We start from the raw sequence: 9125 nt of genomic DNA on the forward strand, positions 1-9125 counted from the left end.
CTTTAAACACTCTGAACGTATTTAAGAGAGAAGCCAAGAAACAAATCTGTTGTTTTAGCTTTATTCCTTGAGGCTCAGTGGCTCGGCTTTCCTCCCTCTTTGATCACACTTGCTGGAGTGGCAGGGCTGGAGACGGTGAGGAGAAGGGCTGGGTCTCTTTAGGAAGCCCTGTTCAGGGAGACCCACCCAACTCCACACAATGGAAACAAAGTGTCAAGCCTTTGAGGTAGCTGTGAAGATTTATTCTTCCTGGGCAAATTGGTAAGACATTTATATTTTTCAAAAATGCTTTGATGAACTTGATAAGGAAACCCTGGTTTGAAGATAGAAAAACATTCTTTAGTTTTCCTATTCTGAACTGGGTTCTCAGATCCATTCATGGCAAAGCTTGACCTGTGGAAGTGAACTTTGCCGTCAGTATAATGACATTATAAATGGGACACATTGGCTACATAATTTAGAATATAAACCTCCATGAGGCAGGAATTCCTAGAAACCTGCCGAGTTTCATATCTTCTCCATACGGTGCCCAACAGTCTTTAAATTGTTCTATTATAGATAGCACCATTCCTTACCTCATTAAGTCAGTGTGGCTCCGTTACTTCTACCAGATGTAGCAATGGATGACACATTTTTACACCTATAAAACATTCTTTAGTCTTTGTGAGTTCAAGTTTGTATTGTGAACTAAGTGCCACACACTGTTCCAAGTGTGTTGTGGTCACTTTCAAGTCTCAGGGAATCTAGAAAAGGAAATGGAATATGTTGTAAAAGATCTATCTCTTCTGTTCCAGAAAGCCCTTTTAGCCAGGAACATCTGCCAATATCCCTGAGATGGGACTCTTAACACACTCGAGCTATGCAGACCATGATGAATGGCTCTTAAAAACTGAACTCCAGATCCGAAAGAGCATAGCCGTTTATCAACTGGTCATGGTGGAGATTTAACAATCAGTGGGGAATTTTCTTGGGAAGATCATAGAACTGTCCTTCGATCCAAATTATTTGGAGAGTTCTGATTTGAATTGCAGGTGGCAATGTGGCTCAGGAGAAAGTCTTGTGACAAAGGAGTCAGGCTTGAAATCTTTTGGAGGTACTTTATGTGTAAACTTGGATATATTCTTAATCCTTCTTGTTCAGTTAATTCAACTGTAAAATCAAAGTAATCTCACTTGCTGGTTGGAATCATTCAGGTTGTAAGATCAAAGGCAAACTCAAGTAATACTGGAGGTAACACATTATACCATGAGAGAGATACGGGCATTTTAGATATATAGTAAATGATCATTAAACAAAACAGCATCACCACGACAGGGCCAGCCATATTCATTGCACAGTTTCTTCTTATACCTTCCTATCTGTGTCTGCCTAACCCCCTTAGCCTTCATAGCTTTTTCTTCTCTCCTCTACCTTCCACCCCTTCTCTTCCTTGTCTCACCTTCAAATTTTAGTGGCAAAGAGGATTCCATTGAGTCAGTAGGTTACTAACAAAATAGTAGCCAATTTGGTCATAGTTCTAGTGCAATACTTTCTCGGAGCTGGTTCTGTTTAGTTTGACTCCCTTTGGTCAAGAACTCAATCCTTAGAACCATCTGCAGTGATAAGAAGTTTTGAGGGGCAACAAGACCACTCCTGGTGATACTTGGCATGATGGTATGGGCCAGGCATTTTGGTTCTCAGGTTCAATTATACGGGAGACCTCTAGGGTTACAGCTGGAGGTGTTCAGGGAGCCAGGCCATGGCCAGGGATTGAACTTGTGGTCTCACACATGCCTCGCATATACTCTACCACTTGAACCACATTTGTGGTCTAGCTCTACTATTTTTGAGGTTTGGGGTGTGTGTAACTAGTTTGCTTTGTCCTTCTGCATCTGTTTCCACAACACACGGGTTATAGGAATGTCACATACTTAGTAAGTTATTAGCTAAAGCATGTTAAGTACTTTACAAGGAACACCTAACACTCAAATATATCAGTGGTTATTGTGATTTGTATGATACTTCCCGAATACAGATTATAAAGTTGGGTGCATGTTATGTTACTGCTCAGATTGCTTTTATGAGTTGAGTGCACCTGTGCCAGCTTTTGCTAACAGCTGAAGCCACAGCCCGTTAGCAGGTTGACTCTGGGTGTTGGGAACTGCCTCACATACACTCAGTGCTGGAATTCTTGGGAGTTTATATTCCTTACAAGATTCAGCTCAACTGTCTATAACCATAGGCTATTTGACGTGACACTGCGAAAACCCAACTCCTTTACTTGGATGTAAGAATCAAGTGGAGACTGGAAATTTGCAGAAAAACTCCACCCTCAATTTACTTCTTCCCCTTGCCTACCCAGCCAGCCCAACTTAGTTTTGACATGTTTTCAGATGCCTGGCCAGGAATCCTTCTATTGTTTGACCACGCTAGACCTGATCAACTGAATCAGTTGTATTTTTGTCTACACAAAGCTATTGACAGAGAAGTCCCATTTTACAGATGGAGAAACAGAGGCTCAGGGGCTGCGATTTGATTTCCTGAAATCACTTAGCCAGTAGGTAACAGCCTTTGGACTCTCACCCTTAGTTCTGTTCCGGGAAGCTCACCTGACTCCAAATACTTTATCTCCATTTCCCTCAATTATTCTCACAAATAAAAGGAAGGCCAATCTGAGTAAAAGGAAGGTGAGAGTGAATTATTTTCTGAAACATTTGCTATTGAGGAGACAGAGGAAAACTTGAACTAGGCTAAAGAAAAGGACTCTGTCTTATCACAGAGGCTGGATCCCAGTTGCTTTTGAAGCTACATTGCAGAAAGAGATTCTCTGATAGCAGCAAGAACTGCCTGGGAGGGAACCTGAGGGCTATTCTATTTCTATTTGCAGGGTACAACTGAAGCCTGCTTGATGCTGGCATCGGCCTGCTTTGTGCTTAAACCGCTTATTAAAGTCTAGACGCAACATAAAAGCACATAAATTGGTTCCAGCCATCCCTAGTAAAAACTTCAGCTGGAGCTGGGAAGTGATTGGAGCATCTCTTGGTGTAATTAAAATTGACTCTTAAAGTTTCTTTAGCTTAATTGGTAACACTTTCTTTGGAAGTTGGTGAAAGCGCCTTGCTGGGAAGGTTAAATGCATTTCTGTGTATAAGATCAGAATTCAAATATAGTTTTATGGATGCATTTACAGTTATGTTCCACCCGGGTGGTCTTTCCCCCCTGTATCTTTTCTATTTAAGATTTATGCTGTCATTCACCACAGTCTAAATGTGTTTTGATAAAAAGAAGAAAAAATGAACCATTGCTGACGCATTTCAAACAGAGTTGGTAATATTTTGAAGCTTTCAGTAAATTGAACAGCAATTTGACTTAACCCAAGTTTCTTCTTTCCTTCAAGCCCCCCACTTTGTTTGCTATCCAGAAATGAAAAATGGCTACTACTGTTTAGCTGACCAAAAGTAGGAATCCGGACATATTCTAGATAGTCATGTCTGTGCCATGCCCAGACCCTTTGACCCTATCATCAGATAGCTCTTACATTTATATATGTGGTAATGTTTAGATGCACGCTCTATGGGGCATGTTTGTCATTGACTTTTCTTCCTGAGAGTTCTGTCCATGTAATGAGTTCTGATAGTCTAAAATAGTATAATGCAATTGAGTTTTTGGAGAGAGATATTAGATGAAGCTTCCAGTATGAATGTCCCTATTCATATGTTAGCAAGACCTGCTTAGTCTAAGGGTCTTTATTTTCCATAGTTCTTAGGGTCATGATTTGATTCTTGGCTATTTCTATTCATCCTCATGCATCACAAGGCCAACCATCTTTAAGTGAATCCCAGCATTATCTCCAAATGCGCATATGGGCGATAGAGGTTTGCAAACAATGTTATAAGGATGGTAAATCAAAATAAATATCACTCTGTTACTGGGATCTGAATGCAACAAATGTTTAACATTTTTTTGTTGTTGTTCTTCTAAAACAAGCTTCTCTGCCAAGTAGATATATTTTTACAGGGTTTCAGTCTTTATCAAATAGATGCAATTTCAATCAATAATCTGATTTATAAAATGACAAAAAGTTCATTTTTCTCACTAGTTTTCTTTCTGTAGAACATAAAAAATGTGGTAATGTTTTGTACCATTGCTCAAGGATAGTGCTGTTAACAATTTGGTGTTATTTTGTCAGTTTTATAAAGCATTTTTACAAATCTCATCTGATCATATTGCGTATGTATTTTCCTATTTATTTCATATTATTTTTAAGTAGCTGTGTTATTGTAAACCCTTGACAAATATTATTTAATGGGTTATACAATCTAATGAATTAACAAAGCTATATAATTTGCATCAGCTTTCTCTTATTAGAGGATAATTTCACCTGGTTTATGCTATTATAGTAATACAGATGGGCATGATAACTATAAATCTAGATTTTTTTGTATCCAGGAATATTTATTTACTATGTATTCCCCAAATTAAAATTGTGTGCTCACAGTAAATGAGTTTAAGGGATTACTACTGCCAAGTGGGTGTCCAGGAGTACTATATTGATTTACATAGGGCTTCCATTTTTGGTTATGGATATTTTGATGGAAAAAAGGCATTATGTTTAATTTTCGTATCATTGAGGAGGTTGTCTAATTCCTCTTCTCTTAACAAATCTATCTCAAGTGAATAATCTGTTACTATTCTTTGTTATATAGCTCTGTAGTCTGTGCATTGAGAAATATTAGACATTGTAATGTTATATGTATTATAAACATTAATGGCTTGGATTTTTGTTTGTATCCTCTGAAATTTTTGGTAGAGTCTTGTGCATTTTGGGAGTTAGCTGATGTAAGAATATATACCATTTCCACTCACTCTGTAGCTTGTAAGTGCACTCTGAATGCATGGTATTGGGAAGTGGCATTATTTCTGCTTTTCAGGGAGCTGGATATGCTACCCAGCTCAAAATAAAGGAATACTTTCCACATTTCAAAGTTCAGCCCTGGTGGTCCTCTCATCATTTTTTTTCATTTGGAAATCCTATTTACCCTTCGATTGACAAGTCACGCATAATCTTCTCTTCCTGTTTCCTGGTCTTCTTCCATTTCTGCTTCCTATTTAGCAATAGCCCTGAAGCTCCATACTTGGTTGTAGAGAGAATCTATAGGATCTTGAGAAAATAGTTCTGTGAGTTTTATTTCCCTGTGGAGGAAATTCTCAAGTGAGTTTTATTTCCCCCTGGACCCATCTACTAAAGCTCTTGAATTCCAGCTAATTTTGGATATAAAAGAATATAAATTGCATATGAGGATTATGAGTTAAAGGAAGATTAATAGGAATAGTTGTGCTTAATTAGCTCTCTGTAAATATTTGAGGGTCTTGTGTGTATATGTGTGTGTTTGTACATTAATTAACTTGGATTCTTTTTGTTTAGTTTTATTGATGTCAGGGTTTCATAAAAATAATACCACATCCTTCACCAGGTAAGCTTCCTTTCACCATGTCATAGTGCCCTCTGACAACCCCATCCTATTCCCAATACCCCCTACAGTGATTACTATTAAAGGTAAGTTCTCTGTTTATGTTAACCTTTATTCATTGTTTCTTTACTTATTATTTTATATGCCATATGTGAAGGAGGTTATTCTGCATCAGTCTCTCTTTTTCTAACTTCAGTCCATCATGATACTCTCCAGAGTAGTTCTTATGGCTACAAATAGCATGATTTTGTCTTTTCTGGTAAGCTGAGTAGTATCCCATTGTGTATATGTACTTCAAGTTACTTATCCATTCATCTGTTCTTGAATACTCGAACTGTCTCCAGATTTTGGTTATTGTGAACAGTGCTGTAATGAACATAGACAGACTCTACTGAAAAGCAGAGTGTGAAGCAAGAATTTGTGCGCTGGTAAGTTATTTGGAGAAACAATTTAAGGGAGCAAAAGTAAAGACTGAAGAAAGTAAAACAAACTTTGAGGAAAAGCAATTAGGGCTCATAATTGAACTCATTCTTGCTCTAGATCCACAGATGTCATATGGAACTATCTACTAAGAATAAAGGAGATTTTATCCACTAGTTCCAATCTCTAATTGTAAAAGGCGCTACATGGTTTTTAATTATTTTACATTTCCAGGTCTGAACTTGTAACCAAATGACTGGTTGGCTTCTTCTGGTACCCTTCATAATCGTGAATTAAAAACTTACTCACAGAATGTTAGAGATACACAATACTTTTGAGAGGAGGTTTCTTGAGCTCATATCAACTGTATCTGATTGTTCTCACCATGCAATTGAAAAAGGTGAAGTGATCACTTTCTCTGACATATAAACAGACTAACTCCATGACTAATCTCAGAGAACCTGCCTAGTTCCGAAGCTCCTAGAGCATACAGCCACATATGCACCCACAGGACATCTCCAAATTTTACAGTACTGACAGCCCAGTGGGAGCACAGCACATTAGATGAGAAAGTTTCAGAGAAACCCACTAAGCTTATGAGGAAAAAATAGTAACACAAAAGGCTCACCTACCACCTAAGAACTCAATAAATACTTAGACAATAATTCCAGTAACCTTATTATGAAATGTATGTTGTAATAAGTAGTATTATTTATTTTGTGCCTGCTAAGGGAATGGCTAGGAAACTGGGGACATTAATGGAGGGAAGGTAATACTAGTGGTGGAATTAGTGTTAGAACATTGAATTCCTGAAATAACTTTATTATGAGAAACTTTGTAAATCATGGTGTTTAGATAAAGTTCAAAACTTTTTTTTTTAAAAGAAAAAAATGCAAAGTGAGAGACTACAGGTAAAGCCCAAGGGCTCAGATGTAGAGTACTATAACTTTTGATATAACTTCCCTTGTTAATTTGTTTGATTTGATACCTGATTAGATGTAGCATCTCTTTATCCTTTTTTATTAATTGTTCATACTCAACATTTGAAACATAGAGTATGTTTTTTAATTAGAATTTCTCCCTCATCAATCTTATCTCATCTTGTATGTGCTCTATGCCCAGACGATGAGAACTTTCATTCTTCAAAATTATTTTTTAGCTTATGGGCATATGACACAGTCAAAGTCAGATATTTAATCTTCACTTGGACTACTGGAAAAAGACACATTCTTTCCTCCTAGAAGGATGTTAAGACTATAGTTTAGTTTCATGATACAATTAAGGGTTCCAGAAAGACAGAAAGAAAAAAACAAAATGGAAAGCAAGCCCAAGATCCAAGGAGAAACTAGCCTGATGGGATTAATTGTTTGAATTCTTGGTTTTAGCTACCATTGGAACTTTTAAGTTACATTAATCAGTTAAATACCTGTTTAAATGGAAGTCAGTCTGACTTTGGTTTCTATCATTTGTCTCTGAAAATCAATATGTACCTTGAGTTTATCCCTATGTAGCGTTGAGTGTAATTTTTTTGGTTACTTCATTCAGTTATTTGTGTATTCATTCAAGTAATTTTGAATGTCTGATCTTTGCCTACTATTATAAAAATATTCAGCTTCCAGTTAAATGGAGAGGAAAATTATATAAAAATTCAAGTCTACTATAGGTCTCTACAATGCTGGGATATCTTCACATAGATATGCATTTGAGTGACAACTTAAAGACACAGAGAAAATTCTTTGAGAAAACCACATCTGGCAATGTTCAGGGTTTACTCCTGGATCTGCACACAGGGATTATTCCTGACAGGCTCAAGGTACCATATGGAGTGCCAGGGTTTGAATCTGCATTGGACACGTGCAAGACAAGTGCCCGACTGCCTGTACAATCACTCTGACTCCCAGAAGTATATGTATAATATATATGTATAATATGTATATATGTATAATATACATATGTTTTCTTATTAGATAATGTTTATTATAAACTAATTTACAAAGATCTGCTGTCTTTATATCTCAACAGCCCAACCATTTCTTCCCACGAGGACAGCAATAAGTTCAAACCATAATCAGTGTGCTGAATTTTCTTTCTTTACTTCTTGTCTGAGGACATAACTTGGTTTTCATTAACCTAATGCAGTGGCGTTAGAGATGATCTCAATCAACTCCTTGGTGATGACAGCCTGCCGGGTGTGGCTGATGGTCAGAGTGAGTTTGTCCATCATCTCCGCTGTCCACAGCCTATTTCTTGACACTCTGCAGGCTCATGGTCGACTCCTTCATGGAGTAGTAGATGATGTTGGCCAGATTATATTCCTGGTAGTTCTGCAGCACATCAGTATCAATGTCATCATTGATACTCATGTTCTCAGCATTTTCAATGGTACCAGAGGAAAAAATGGGTCTTTCTTCTATTTGGTAGGAAATGACCAGAATGAATTCAAGATCCATCAACCTCACATCAAAATTCATATCCAGAGTTCAGTAACTTGAGAATGATGACCTGTGTATCTCTGATAGTCTGAGGCACTCGCTCCAATTTCTTGAAGGTCACTAGAAACTGGTCAGAGTCATGTACTCTTCTGTTATAGTCACTAATGCCATCAGTCAGAACTTCTTTTACAGCTGCCATGAGGGTGGCTACTGAAGGAGTGATTAGTCCCGCACAGCCCTCTTTCCAAGAACACACAGGTGAGAAGGTGCTTCTTGTTTCCAGGCACTTGGATATCAGCTTTATCATAGACCGCCAAAGACCACATCTTAAACATGTGCTCTGGTTTCAGTTCCTTCTCATATTTTGCAGCTGCCACCATTTTCATGGACTTGGTTATTTTCTGGAGGTTTTTAATGAACTTTATTTACGTGGTAAAATCTTTAAAATTCATTGCGGCTACAGGGCCCAGGCAGAGATACCCATGACGCCCGCCCCAGACAATATGGTGTTGGGGTGGCCCCACTGAAGGTCTGTCAGATGGAACCCCAGAGGAAATATTTTTGATTAACAGAATAACTCAGGAGGCAAGAGATTCAAGACCGAGGGAAATTGTAGGAAAGTGAGTAGAAAGAGAAAAAAAAACCTGAAATATTGTTAATGATGTTAATACCTTTAAAGTGTCTAGAAATGGTTACCAGATATAATTTTTACTTCTTGATGTATCAGTTATATGTTTTCACAGTCATGGAACATAGGAAAGTATTCACAAAGCCTGAGAAGTGTGTGACAACAAACATTTTTGTTCACCAATTTGTGGTTTGG

General features: G+C 37.7%; 1 pseudogene; it reads right to left on the reverse strand.

The window, feature by feature from the left end:
* Positions 1–7995: 7995 nt before the first annotated feature.
* Positions 7996–8739, reverse strand: LOC130030350 (ATP synthase subunit gamma, mitochondrial-like; annotated as a pseudogene).
* Between the last annotated feature and the right edge of the window lie 386 nt (positions 8740–9125).

The sequence above is a fragment of the Sorex fumeus genome, unplaced genomic scaffold, assembly GCF_029834395.1.
Source record: "Sorex fumeus unplaced genomic scaffold, SorFum_2.1 ptg000044l, whole genome shotgun sequence".
Taxonomy (NCBI): Eukaryota; Metazoa; Chordata; class Mammalia; order Eulipotyphla; family Soricidae; genus Sorex; species Sorex fumeus.